The 15237-nt window shown below is 42.1% G+C and overlaps 1 long non-coding RNA gene across 1 annotated transcript in view; it reads left to right on the top strand.

The window, feature by feature from the left end:
- The first annotated feature begins 2073 nt into the window (after window positions 1–2073).
- The window catches only part of LOC116317431, a 34294-nt gene continuing 21130 nt past the window's right edge, over window positions 2074–15237 (top strand). Inside the window, exon 1 of the long non-coding RNA XR_004199247.2 lies at window positions 2074–2378. This is a non-coding gene — a long non-coding RNA (uncharacterized LOC116317431). The remainder of the gene's footprint in view (window positions 2379–15237) is intronic.

Raw genomic sequence — 15237 nt, 5'->3', positions numbered from 1 at the left:
CTCGTCCCTGGCATCATCTCTGTGCGCGTGCACGGACACTAAGGAGACAGGCTGAGCAATTGCAACCTAAATGTCAGCGCTGCGTCACTGTTTTTTTTTTTTTTTTTTCACAAATGGGACAGCAGACTTTTTAGTTATTACTTTTCGACACTGTCATTTTCTTGCTCTGAGACAGTCGTATCAGTATCACCTCTAAGCTATTACCTATGCTGAGTGCCCATTGTTTGCCCACCAGAGAGCTCTTTGTTCATGCATGCTGCATTTACGTATTCAAAAGACATCGCCGATTTACATTAAGATCCAGTGTTTTATTTAATTCTTAAGCACACAGTGTCATCACTATCTTCGCTGTTGGTTTAATATAAGCCAGCATTAGTCAAATAATTTGATTACTGCATTTGAAAAATAAAAGGAAATCATCGCTACGAGGGTGCACAGGAGCTCTGCACAGATCTAAGCGGTCAAAACATGAGGAAATGCGTCGCAATAAACAGCAAGCAAGAAGTGTGTAATGCAAATATACCCTCTGAATATGCATCAATATTAAAAATAATACGCACACCAGAGCCAACGGCGTCGGAGAATTGAGAATGGCGGAGCGGGTCGTCTCATTACGCATGGGCGGTTTTCCACGCAGGAGCCACGGATCTCCTTCTCTTCATGTTTCCCTTTAATTCTGTCCTGCTCACATTAGGGAAGCTTCTTTGGAAGACAAAACAAAGCTATGTTGGCTTTCAATACGGCAAAGCACCAAGAACAGGCTGAGGGGAAATACTCCGACTGCGGCCGGGCGGACTATGTAGTAAGAGGGATTTGCATATTTTGATGCGCTAATTGCCTTGATGTATTTAAATATGGCTGCACGTAGCTGATATGCTTGTCTACGTCATTGAACGTGCCCTCGCTGTTAAACTAAAACGTGAATCCGGTTGAATCTAATGGATACGCCTGCAATTAGGCAAGGGATGGGGCTGGGGTAAGGGGGGTAAATGAGAGAGGATGCTTGGCGCCCCCAAACCTTTTTTTCTTTTTTTTTCTTTTTTCTTTTTTTTTTTTTTTTTTTTTTTTTTTTTGCATTTTCCGTGTTTCGGTCACATGATGATTTGCTAAAAGAAATGAAAAATAGGCTACGTGGAAACTGTGGCCGGTGGAAATAACAGAGCGGGAAGCCCGAGGCGCTTGCCTGGAAGAAATGGTGTTCTGGCAGGAGAAAAGCCTTTTAACTAGTTTTACTGGGAAATATCGAACAGTATAATATATTCACCCCCCCCCCCCAAAAGAAGAAAAAAGTACGTCTTCACCAAGAGAATTATATAAAGACACAGGCTACTTGTAGGCTACTGACAAGTGGGTCACTTCATTCTAACTTTTTTTTTTTTTGTGGTGTAAAAAAAAAAAATCTCTCATCTTTCTTTGCCTTTCACTCTCTCTCCAAGCTGTGTATACGTGCGTGCGTGCGTGTGTGTCCAATTTGGGAGGGGTGGTGTGTGTGTTATGAGATTAGCCTACCTCTTATTAGGCTACTGGGACCAAGGTGGATTTATAAGTCTTAGTATGGGCCTGTGCTGTACACCGAGATTGAATCAAAAGATTCTGAGTGAAGTTTAAAAGTGTGTTTCTCCCCTTTCTTTTCATTATTGACCCCATTCTAGACTTAGTTTGGGAATTGCATGTAGCAAATCATTTCCCCTCTGTCTGGAAACCGGTAAATGCGTTCCGTTTGTCAAAGCGTGTTAGCGAAGCGCCTGCAGCAAATTCATTACCACCCAACTGCGAGGCTCACTTCGCAACCTGGTCAGGCAAGAGGAGGGAGTTGTCCACGCCAAACCGCGAACAATGCTGCCTTAGTTCGTGCGTGCAACAAAAGAACCGAGGGAACTTGTTTGAATTTCAGAGCACGTCCTCTGCTCACACAGAAGGATGGACTTTACACCCCCCACCCCAGAACCCCTCCTCCTCATCATCATCACCCCCTCCCTCCTCATCCGAACCCACCATCAACAGGGGGGAAAAAAACTTGCACACTCTGAGAAGCTCAACTGTGCATGCACTTTTTTTTTATTTGGTGCTTGTAGACGTTATGGGAAAGTTGTGTCTCTCCCTCTCCCCATCCCTCCCTCTTTCCCCTTCTCTTCGTCTGTCATGTGCGTGGGATGCTCATGCTTTGCACAGAGCAGCTGTAGCACGCCGAATACAGGCTAGAGTGTTAGCGGCAATTTTAAAGTCCCCCCCTCCCCTCCCTTCCGCCCCCCCACCCACCAAATAATACGGCTGGGATATTTGAAGGGAACATACACCATATCACGGTACACTCGGACCCCGTTGTTCTTCACCAGGTTGGGACGGCTTCTGGTCTGATTGTGACTCGCCATTAGGAAGTAAGTGCAACTTGTGTGTCTGATTTAAAGATTTCCTTGTGCGCAAAAGTTGAATCTAGCATATCGTTTAAAAACGTGAGCTGCTGTTTTCTTAAAATTCGTCGCCGAATGATGTCTCGCAATTACGTTACACTTTCAGGAAAGAAATGTGAAGTTTGTGGCTTTTAACCTTTTTTGCACAGTTTGGAAATAAGACACTGATTGGCACCCTTTAGATGCATTCAGATCCTAAGTTAGGCTTTATTCTCACAAAGAATAGTTTAATGCTATTAACTTTAAGAGCGTCTTCACTCTTTCAATTCAGCCTTCTGCAATTAAGTCATCTTTAAAGATTTTCAGCAGTGTTACTAGAGTAAAAGATGCGTCAGAGATAATCTTCTTTCGTCCTCTTTGGTTATGAAAAACAGCCGAGCATAAAAAGAAGTACTGTCCAAAATTTGACATTATTATTACACCTACATAAGGCATACTTCAGCGGCAATGAATCCACCGTGTTTGGGTTTTGTTTGTGTGGACTGGATGCAGCGAGAGAAGTGTGATTTCGAGAGCGATGTGTTTGAAAAAGAAAGGAGAACAAGGACGGACTCATTTAGGAACAGAAACAGATCCAATCGCATATTTTTTTTAATGTTTGTTGAAGGACCTGAAATGTCTTGGTACAAAAGACAAAAAAAGACAAAAAAGTTTGACTACTTTGAATGAATAACGTCACCAAAATCGTCACACACCGTCTTAAAAACAAAGCGTTCGTTGTACAGTTTTACTTATGTAGGTGCTATTACGCACGAATGCGTCGTATGCTCGAATAAAGCTAATACTGCAAAGAGAACTGCGCCCTTCTGAAATTTTTGGCTTCTCGGCATTGTGTCTTGAACTTTCGCGGAAATGCAGCTTCTTGTAATTGCACAAGGATCAGCAGGTCTTACCTCTGAAAAACGGTGAGCTGTAATTAGAGCGTGGTCTCTGTGTGGAGGCCCATTCTGAACCCCTCTTTACCTTAATCAGGTGTCCTTTATAATGAAAACCGCAAATATGTGAAGTTGGTCACTCAACAGATCAACAGAAGGACAGGATGATTTTTGGATGTGGTGAAGCTTACGGTGCATTAAAAGAAATAAAGACATTAACAATGTGTGCGTAAGTTATATAATTTGGGGCATTTTCAATTGTGCGGAGATGGCATTTGGGCAAATTCGGATATATCACGTGGAATATGTTGTTTGGAAATGGACAGCTGAGATTTGCAAATATGAATTCACTAAATGTGAATTCACTAGATGTGAACGTTTGAAGGAGCAAAGTGTGTAGAGTAATCCCCCATTGAAATCCACAGGCCCTGTGACTCATATTTGCTCATTAAAACACCTCTGCTTTGCCCCTCCCATCCACGAAACGAGAGTACACTTGAGGGCCAGGTCTAAAACTGTAGCAAGTGAATGGAACACCTGAAGAAGAGGGGGGAAAAAGTTAATGTGCCATTGACAAATAACTGGATGTCAATTTATCACAGATATGCACGCATGAACCGAGTCAGCCAAGGTGTGAGGTTGACTTTTTAATTTTATTTTATTGTGAGCTGAGAGCCTTTCGCAGTCCGAACAGAATCAAAGTTCTGCACAGGATACAAGAAATGCACTCGATAACCTGCAGCTGCATGCTCCTGCGCATGATCCATCACATGTTCCATGTGCGTGTTATTGTTGACACACTTACAGAGCCCCTATATTTTTGACCTATTTGTGCCGAGCTATCAGTTAACTACTTACATTTCTACGGAAAAAGTGAGCGGGTTAACATCCTCGCGGAAAAGCGCTGAGGTCTCATTCCGCGGGAGGCGACACCGGCAGCCTACCTGAATGCCATTGTAGTCTGCCCATCTGATTGCGACGATGGCAAAAAGACAAAAACAACAACAACAACAACACACAAGCGGCTATTAAGGATTTCGACGCAAAGATCGAGCACGTGAGAGCAATTTGACTCCTGTTGTACAGATGTGTCTCGTGTGAGGAGCAGAGCAGTGAGCAAACGGGTACCGTGTTATTGCGAATAGAAAAATACAGCCTAGACAGGAAGACGCTGGCGCTCAAGCAGCGCAGCGATGCTCTCCTCACAAAGTTGTTTCGTTTTTATTGTTTAACAGCTGCAATTTTTGCTCGCGTCTCCCAGTAAAAGCAGTAGAATCGCTCTCATTCTGTGTAAAAAAAAACATATGGTTTCCTCTGCCATCCATTTTCATCCGTGTGAGAGAGAGGGTGTGCAGACTGCTCGCTGCAAGGCGGACTTACTCCAACGCGCTCTGTGTAATGGATGAAGATTGAGCATTGATATGAGGCTGCATTTGCGATTTTTTTTATGACATCACCGGAGTTACTTTGTCGTGGTCCGAGGCCTTTGACCTCACTGGGGTTGGTCCATATTTTGGCCACCCCCAGCCCCCTGTCCTTTGGGGATGGCCCTTATCCCCCCACCCCCCCCACCCCTTTTCACACTGATCGACCATGCAGCCTGCAGAACGGACCCTTTGGCTCAGAGTCATCGCTTTTTATCTTTCCTTAAGTACACGTTGGATGCGAGCGGACAACTTGACACTCTGGCCAAAAAAAGAAAGAAAAAAAAAAACAAGCTCCTGTCTTCATAATCCGAAACATTTGCGTCGTAATTCCCTCTGCTGTTATTGCACTTTCCACAGGAAACAGGATTTCCCACCTTCTCTGCCGCGTTTCTTCTCCACTGGCCTCGCAGGATATCTATTGCCACTGCCACAACGACTTAATAGAGGCGAAAGAGCCTTTTGTGGGATTGAAGCTATTTGCATTGCAAATGATGGCCCCCGTGCAAGGATGACTACACCTTACCGCGATTTTGAAGGCCCTCTTCAGCTCAGTAATACTGGTTAATGTCAAGTGAATATGACATTAACACTGGGAATATATATCTTTTTTTTTTCTTTTACACCAGGTGTCTAACAGTTCGGGCTGTACTATGGTCCCCTCAACGACAAAAATAAGGGAATATAAGGGATATAAATCACAATGTGACTTGAAAAAGGACACTGATGACTTTTTTCCCCACCGCTATGTATATTTGAGTTCTGAGAGATGGAAACTTGGAGACCAGAAGATGAAATACACATGTGGATTATTGCTGAAGATTGGGAAGTGGGTTGTTATCTTTGGTTATCTAGCTGTATGAGTGTTCTGCTCGTCATAAAGCTAGATAACCGAAAGTAAAAACTACTTCCAGACTCGTCGAGGACTTTTGGACCACCTATTCCTACTCAGTTTCCCCATGGACCTGAGACTGTAGATGTGATTCATCTAAATGGGGTTATTTTTGTTCTTTTATTTATTATTATTTTTGTATCCCTCCCTCCCCTTACACAAGTGCAAGCTTATCCACATTTAACCACACACACACACACGCGCACACACACACACGCTGAACTTTTCCTTAGACTGAAACACTTTATGTTAAATTGTTTCATACTTTCTACAAATTGTTTTTAATCTAAATGTAGTTTTTAAGCTTATGGGGAGCATTTAATGGGAATTAAAGAATGGCATTAAGAGCTTCTGTAGTGATCCACGTGTGCGACTCCATGCTTCTTATTCCAGCATGATCGAGTCCGGCCAGGAAACGGCGCTGGCATCCCAAACAGTAATAATTAGGACATATACTGGAGTGACAAAAATGGAGAGAGAGAGAGAGAGAGAGAGAGAGAGAGGTGGGGAATAGGGGTAGGAGCAGGAGGGAGGTGGCAGAAGAGGGAGGACAGGAGGGAGGGAGGGGATTGGGGAGATGTTGGGGTGGGCGGGGGTGGGGGATCGGGCCCGCTTAATTGATTCCGTTAACCGCAGTGCAGGAGATGTGAACGACTGGACGATCCCATTCCCACGCTCGGTGGGGCAAGTGGCAATGCCATGCCCAGGCCCAGTATGACAGACAGCGCCGTGAGGACCTGGAGGGGCTGGGTGGGGGGATGGGGGACGACAGGGGTCATGAAAAGACGTCAAGTGCACCAGACTCATCTGCATCCCCAAAGAAAGAGGCGACGTTTCCCAGCCCCAGCCGACGCGGCGCTCCTAAACTTGGAGTAGTAACGGTCCTGAATGCGTTAATGTCTCCACAATTGTAGCAAGTGATAATGAGGACTTGTTGGGGGAGGGGGGTCATTATTTTAAAACTATGGGGTTTATGGCCGCATGTGCCCTACATGTGCGCGCGTATCCGGGCATTTTCCTAGAGAATAATTTTGCATATGAGTCTTGGAACAGCTGAATGGATCACAGCTCAGCACTTTGTATTTGAACTTGACCGTGAACGTCCTAATTGAGATTAAGAAAACAATGTCGGGGGTAGAAAATTAGCTGGCACAGATAAAACTGTGGGGTGACACATGGGACCAAGCGTTGTAACGCACATTTAACTGCCTCCCTCAGACGGACCTTTAAAAGAATAAAACACATTTCCTCCAGTAAAAGAAGTTTATCACTCATGGTGCTGTAGATTCGAGCTTTTAACGCCTGTAAGCTTGCGAAGATGCCTGCTAGCCGTCCGGATGATTGCCTGATCTTAAAAATGAGAGGTTGTTTCCATTGCAACCCACGTGTTTCCAGCTTGCCTGTTTATTTTGAATATTTACAGATTTAACTTCATTTTCATTCTTTGTACTCCCATTCACAGTGTATGTTTTTTCTTTCTTTTTTTCTTCCTTTTTAAAAAAATTCAGATTAAAAAAAACATCTGATTAAGCCCTATTTCAAGTTCAGCATATGTTCAGAGTCTTTTGCAACAGAGGATTATTTAGGTGCCGTGTTAAACAGAGGCACAGTGGCTGAATTCAACACCGGCTTTGCTGAAAAGGTCTCTTGCAGACTTTCTCACACCGTCAGACAAAACTAGTGTCTCTTGTTCCCGACCCCTGTCAAAGACGGCATACAATACCGGGTCGTTTGGCCGAAAGAAATTTGAGAACACAATTTGGGCCGAGCTGCGGTGAATAAAACAAGTCTTATTGTCCTCGGTTAAGTCGATTGAAATCCTTGTCTAGCGTTATGAAAGAGAACACTGTTTTTAAGTCTGGGGGGCACACCAAATGTCAACTCGGAGTCAGGAATAAAAAAAAAAAAAAAAACTAAAAAAAACCCCGCCTCCGTCACTAAGGCAACATCTCATAGCCTGTCATTAGCCAGATTTTCTACTGTGGCATATTCAGCATGTCCTTATTACGAATTACGCTATATATATTTTGGTTTTGGTTTTCTTTAAAAAAAAAAAAAAGAAGAAGAAGAAGAAGAAAGAAAAAGCATATATGCTGAATTTATGTATGCTGATCTATCCTAGTAGTCACTAATGGACCTTAGTTCAAGGCTTGTGAATAGAATTTGAAATGTAATGCTTGGTTGTGCTATTACCAGGAGAGAGCAGCATCAGGTCTCAAACAGTTGCAAATCACACTTGCATGTCTCTCCTCCTTAATAACCTCCTTTGCTGCATGCAGGGAAGATGCAGTATGATTGGCAGCCGTGTTTGTGTAGTTTTTGGGCTTTTAAATTCTAATATGGTTCAAAATGCTGGTTTTATATGAAGTGGAAGCCACTGCTGCCATAAGTCCTAAAAATAATCAATAGTATTCTTTAAATGTGATGATTACTTAGCCCTATCTGAAACTTACGCTTAGCTGATCCTGAAAATGTGCATCTTCCGTTGTGCATGGTCTCTAAAATATGTCTTAAATTAATCAAGCATCCTCCAGTCTGTCAGGAAGCCAAAAGAATGCTTTTATATTATTCACGGAGGTGTTCCTAGTATACAAACAAGGCTCTCATTCTCATATATTTATATATATATACATATATATATATATATATATATATATATATATATATATATATATATATATATATATATATTAGGTTAGCCTTCCATCCATGTTCACACATGCAGTCCACTGCTGCCACACCAATGTTGTCACGTGATTTGTTGAGTAACATAACCATGACGACCATCATAGAAGGTGTTTTCATATTCATTGGATGTGCAATCAGCATATTTTATGTGAGTGTGTCTGGGCGCTTTATGTGATTCCTCTGTGCCTCTGTGCTGTGTAAGGCAGGTGCAATAGCAGGTTTATAGTATGTACCAGACTTGGATAATTTGTGCGCCAGACAAAGGATGTGAATATAGTATATAGTTCTCATACAGGTGACACACACACACACACACATATACATATATATATATATGTATATATATATACTCATATATTCCTGTGCAGTTAGAAAAGCTGGCAGATTGTGGGTCTACAGAGTTATACACATTACTCAGTTAGTTACAGCCAGTTAGTTAAAAAAAAGACATCATGTGCATCTACATAGTGATGTTTATGCCATACCATGTATCGTGGATAGCTAGTGAGAATACCACAGTCATGTTGATGAAAGGGAACAATAGCTGTGTCTCAGTCAACAACGTCTGTCTGGCTTGGGCCATGTCTCACTCTTTTTGTGTGTATCTGTGTGTGTGTGTGTGTGTGTGTGTGTGTGTGTGTGTGTGTGTGTCCCCTGGACATGAACTTGAACTTGAGACAGGCGGCCAGACACCATCTGTGCACCAGGGGTAATGAATTCAGTGCATTCATGGCTGTGGAGCAAGCCTAGGCCACCACCACCCATTGATGAGCAGATGACTCCTATAGTCTGAGTTAGCTCTTCATCACTAATAGAATTCAACATTACCAGCTGGTAGTAGGGGGGATTGTTTTGTCTGTTTCCCTAAATGAGTAGCGCTGTGCAAGTGTGGTGGAGCTTACGTGTATGCCTGCAGTGTGCATCCTTGTATGCGTCTGCATGCCTGTCAGTGTGTGAGCATGTATGCATGAAGGCCTCCATGTTTTCCTGTTTATCTTTGTCTCTCCATATAGCATATGCAAATTAATTGACACGGACTTCTTTTCCTCCCCATATGCTGGTCTTTTCTCCAATAAAGCGCTGGCCTGCTATTTTAACAACACGACTGTGCTGAATTTATTGCCTTGATAATTGAATGGGCCAGTTCAGTATTTCCCCTGATAAAGGGTAGTAAGTGAATGAGGCATAAACCTTAAACAAGCCAGGCACAATGTGAATTCCTGCAGGCCCTCCTTCTCCTACTCCTCCCTCTCTTCTTCCAGCTCAAGCTTCTGTCACAATCACAAGCACATACACATACACACAGACGCATGCGCACACACAATAAGCTTTTCCCTCTGGTTGGTGTCGCCTTGGCAACGGTAGGTGAGATCACCTTGCGCATGGCAGCATCAGTCCCTGCCAATGCAGGACAGGTTCCTAGTTTCAGTGTGTGTGCTTGTGTGTGTGTCTGTGTGTGTGCGTGCGCAGGTGAATACAGAGTGTTTTATGCAAGAAACTAGAATGCCACCCACCCCTGTCTCCGTGGCTTAGCGTATACACAGCTTTTTGTGTAAGGTTAAATCTTTTGCTTAAATCCCTTACACTTGTTATTTGATTAGCTTCACGTTTCTTCTTGTTTTCTCCTTTTTTTTAAATGCATAAACTGAAGTCATTATGGTAATCGAACTCGTGAAAAATTTGTAAGCGTCCCGATATATAACACAAAACAGAGTCTGAGATAGCAAATTCGTGTTTTACAGACATGCACGCTTAAAACTTCACTAAGGGTGTCACTGCTGATTAACAGGGATCTAATCAGCCACTCTCCATAACAGACCAGCCAACCATAACTTGCCAATAATCCACTAAAGAATGTCATGGCCCAGCCCTTTTTAATGACATCATGCATGGCCACTTGAATGTCTTGTGGGGAGCAGCGGGCATGCTGTGCTCTGCCACACTGTATGCCCCCCCCCCCCCCAACCCCCCCTTCCCCTTCAACTAACTGTGTGGATATGCGTGGCCGACATGTTAGTCAGACACCTCACTTAACTATCAAATGTCTGTTATGCAACATAATGGGACTGAGTTTGAAAGCAATACATTTTTGTTGTTTGTATGGTGTAATCCTGCCTTTGTCAGCAACTATGAGCTCTGTTAATATTATCATTATTCTTTTTTAGTATGATGTTAGAAATAAAATGTAAGTAGACTGTCATTTTTTTGACTATGTTTAAAAATTTCATCTTCAAAACTTAAAAACTAGAACCAAAATGAGTTTACATTCATCATTTAGATCATCTAAAACTATCTTATGATAACCTGAAAATGTTCTGAGCATGCGTAAAACTCTGAACTTTATTCCATAAACTGACCATTAAGGAAAGCCAAAAGTGAAGCTAAAATTTGGTAATTCCAAGACTGACACTTCTAACCCCCTCACTTAACCCAAACCCAAATCTTATTAATCTACATCGCCAGTATGCATGCTAGTATGCTTCCAAAGCACCCTACACTTTCCCTATATTTTATGCATCACCTTTAAAGTTAATCACAATGTAAAAATATTCCACAAAAAGCTCAATTTAGAGACAATTTTTAAAAAAAAAACAGACATAGGAGGGAATTTTGAGGAAATACAAACCAGCCTTTTTTAATGCATAACAAAAAAAAAACAGAAAAAGAATTTCCCACCTTATTGTCTAAAAATAAATAAATAAATAATTGAAATCCAAGTTGATATATAGCTTATCTTACTATTTCTCTGCACCCCCTGTTGAAGTTTTTAATGGAGTGTTTTTTAAGCTGATAAGATGTTTGTAATTTCCCAAAATCTAACATTACAACAACTTACTAGTAAAATATGCTTTCAGCTTCGTGGCAGTACGATAAGATATCAGCATTGTGGCAGCAGCAGTGCAGACTAAGGCTGTACGCACAAGTGCTATTTTTGCTAAAGTCTGAATCTGGCTGTCTGCCTGTCTATATCTGTGCTCTGCTGGCTTTTGATTATGCAAATACTATGCACTATAAATGAATTAGTACACTTGCATCTGAAACATGCTTTCTTGAAGATGAAAGCATGTAAATAATAAATTTGGTGTCACTGCATAATTCATTCTCTATTAATTACATACACAAGACTGCGTGCTATACTCTGCATTTAGGTGGTGTTAGGGCAACACACACTCAGATATTGTTTTCTTAAATATAGAATACACTGTGTACACAACCGCAATCTGTCAGTATCTAGACACTTGTTTCCAAAGTGCAGTTTTAATTCAAATTGCCTCTCATTGTTTTCATAATCATTTCCTATTATAAAACTATCTTTGCATTGTCATCCTAACGCAATTTCCAAAACTCTACTGGCCTTAATCGTTGAATTAGTAATTCATTTTTGAGCGGGCTCTGATTGTGTAAAACACAACGCCCTTTTTCATTGTTTTTTTTTTCCCCTTTTTCATATCAAGCGCCTCTGTAATTATGTATGAGAGGAGGGGCTTTGCAAAAAAATTAAATAAGCGCAAATATTTTAGACGCGCATCCCGTACAATTAAAATATGCCCATCTTCGCGCGCTTTGTAAGGCATGTGGTATTGAGGCCGGGCTACAAATTTGAATACGGAGAATCGTTTGAAAAATATATGCTGTTCGGCAATTAAATTATATGAGCACTTGGATGAGGAAGCACTACCACTGCATATAGAATAGTGAGCAGTAGTTGCTACGCTCGCATTAGCATCTGGCCCTTTTATGTAAATTTGATGAGAAAGGACTCATGCATATACGCCAGGGCTGGGGTGTACTCGCCTAATATCCTTATTAGAGAGGGATGAATTAAATATTTATTAGGGGGGCTAAGGGTTAGGAAGGGGGGGTGGGGGGGTTGGGGGGGGCTGTCCTGTGTTGTCATGAGGACCTGAGGAGAAAGAAAGGGGGAAAGGGAGGAGGAGACTGGCTTTCTGTACGAGTGTCTCTCTCTGCCTCAAGGTGCCACCATCTTAAGGCGTTTGGCGGTAGTGAGATTGTGGGGAGGGTAGACCTAAAATGTCCGCTGGCATAGACACACGCACGCATACACATTAATGCATACAAATTTCCGTGAAGCATGTGGATAGCACAGAGATCTGAGAGTCAATTATTCAGATACTGTCGTCGGCAGCTATGCATGCCGAGCATTTCATTTGCATCTATTAATTCCTTCGATTACTGTCACTTAGCAGATCGACCTGTGTTTAGCTTTCTGTTGCTCGCCGCTTATTGTGTACGAACGCTAATACCGGCACTGCGGCTATCACATTTGCTAATATTCTGGGAATTTCAATTTAGCACGTCAGTGTATTTTTATCCCTGGAAACAATTTTCAGTTGAGCCTTCGTTAAGGCCCCGATGAAAGCAACTATTTCTTTATATATGTTTTGTGCATTTGCCATCTTTTTAAAGCATCAAGCAGTTCTTTAAGTTGTTTGATTGCTTTGATTTTCAAACACTTGCCAATTTAAAAGTACTTTTTGTATATAATATAAATACATGGCTTTGCTTACTTAAACATTATAGATAAAAAATGCAGCATTTTACCTTAAGTGAGAATTTAGAGAATTTTTTGAGAATTTCAATTACACCTTTTTTAAGGAAGCTTTGCCAAAAATGACAATACGAACGCTACAGAGCAGGGTAAGAAAGGCACTGACAATATTGTAAGTTTATGTAAATGAGCGCTTTACTGTTCTCCCTATCATTTTCTGTCTCCTTCTCTCTTACTCACTCTCGCTGTCACATACACACACTTTAGCTGACCTCTCCTATCTGTTAATTATCATAAATGTGCTTAGTGAGTTGGCACACACGGGCACAAACGGGCACGCACACACACGCACCCATATCCCCAGCACACAAACACACATTGTTCAGTCAGATACAGACGCAGCATTAGCATTCCCTTTCATCGTGAAGTGCTCCTGAGCATGAAAAAGAATGTGCAGGAAATTATTCAAGATGAATTATGCCACACATCATCCCGAGGTTTCAGGCAAAGACACACACACACACATACAATGACAAATACACACACACACACAGCTTACACACCAGAAAATATGGGGCTCACCAATCTGGGGAAAGTATGTTATCGAAGGAAATTCGGCTCGTGCTACAATTTCAAGATTCAGTTTAAAATGGCCGTTAACTCCCGTACGTGCATGTGGATTGCTGTTAGTCTATTCATTTGTGAGTTGCCATCCTTATACGTTGAAACTGCCTCAGAGATTACGTGTAATTATTCCCGTGTGAATTCTGCGTCCTTGCACACTTGCCTGTTGTCCCATTTTTCCATGCATAAAGTATATACACAATATCAGCTGATCCCCTTCCCTACCTCCCGGTTTCCTCTGATGAGTGGTCTGCCCTGGCGCCTTGCCAAAGATGTGAGAATAATTAAAAGGCTGTGAGTTTGAATCTTGCGTTGGCTAATGGATTGTTACTGAGAGGAAATGAGACAGGCAGCATGGGGGAGCTGGGTGGCAAAGCAGACCTTGACTTTGGATAATGAAACACTGTAAGCCACGGTGGTGGAGAGAAGACACACCTCTCATAAAGCAAATGCTTTTGTTCTGCGACTACTCCCTTTTGTCATATAGGCAGGGGCAATTGGAAGGTGTCGCACAATGTGGGAAAGACACCGTCAATCCTGCGTCACTTCAGTCAAAATAGATGTAATTTTTCCCCATTTTAATTTACAATCTCTTCCAAATCTCTGCAGCTCACTTAAATCAGCTTTTTAAAAAAATGTTTCTCCACACAAGATAATCATTTTATGGCTCGTATACATTTCCCTTTATGTTCTCTTTTATTGCCTCGGTGCGCGATTGCCTGTGATATGTATACGTCTGCAATTTGCATTATATTTAGCATCCTATGCATCACCGCAGTGCCACTTAAAAGGAAGCCGGCTTGATTTTTTTTTTTTTTTTTGGCAGCGTTGTTACCAGTGTAGCACCTCTACCAGCCCCCCCATCCACCCAACACACATGTAGGCTCAAAGCGTGGTGGTGGGGAGAGCAAGGGGAGCAGAGCGAGGCAGGGAGATAGAGGAGCAGGAGGGAGATGGGATGAGACAAGTCACACAAGCCGCAAAGGGAACAGGGTGAAGGTGGAGGGGGAATGCTGTATAGTTACCCTAAACTCTGCCGTAGGGCTAGAAACACACATAGACACAGCAACACACGAATGCAGACACTTACACACACACACTGGTTTGCCACACAACCGCAAGACACACTCAGAAATATGTGGAACATTGCAGTGGGGAGTATGAGAATATGCACCGATATCCCAGTGATTTATTTATTTATTTTGTTTTGTTTTTTTTATTCTTTTTTTAATTCCTGAAGTCTTGATTGAATTTAGAGATGCAGGACATCCACGTTTCTTTTAGGGTGCTTGATATCAATGCACTTGTGAAGCCTGTATTTGATGAAATAAAAAGGCAAGTAAATGGGAAAAATAAGAAGATGTCATGGATGCATTATTAATTACTTCTTACAGCACGCACTGCAAGCGTGAATGTGTTGTTTTGCACATGCGCGAGAGCTTTAATACAGAGCTCTAATAAAATGTGGCACCTGTCAGTTTGACACTGACTCGCTAAAAGAGTCTCGCAATCACTTGGGAACACAGGAGGAAAGAAAGCCAGTCTAAAGTGACTGCATAGTAGCCTACAGTATATTTCTGTACATAGCCTCCTAATGAGTCATAAGTACCACATGAGAGCGGCGAAAGGTAAAGAAGTGTTATGTCTAAAGTGCACGCTTTGTCATCCATGTTCAACTTTCCGACATCGGGCCAGTTTTTTAACTGACTTCTCTCTCCAGGTGAGGAGAGTGCACCAGTCATATTTCATATACAGGGGGCAAAAGGACAGAAAATGAGAAGCTAAAATGAAATACTCCTGATTGTTTAAGGAT

This window comes from Oreochromis aureus, linkage group 12, assembly GCF_013358895.1.
Source record: "Oreochromis aureus strain Israel breed Guangdong linkage group 12, ZZ_aureus, whole genome shotgun sequence".
Taxonomy (NCBI): Eukaryota; Metazoa; Chordata; class Actinopteri; order Cichliformes; family Cichlidae; genus Oreochromis; species Oreochromis aureus.
Note: the sequence above shows the minus strand (reverse complement) of the source record. Positions and strands in the feature narration are given on the sequence as shown.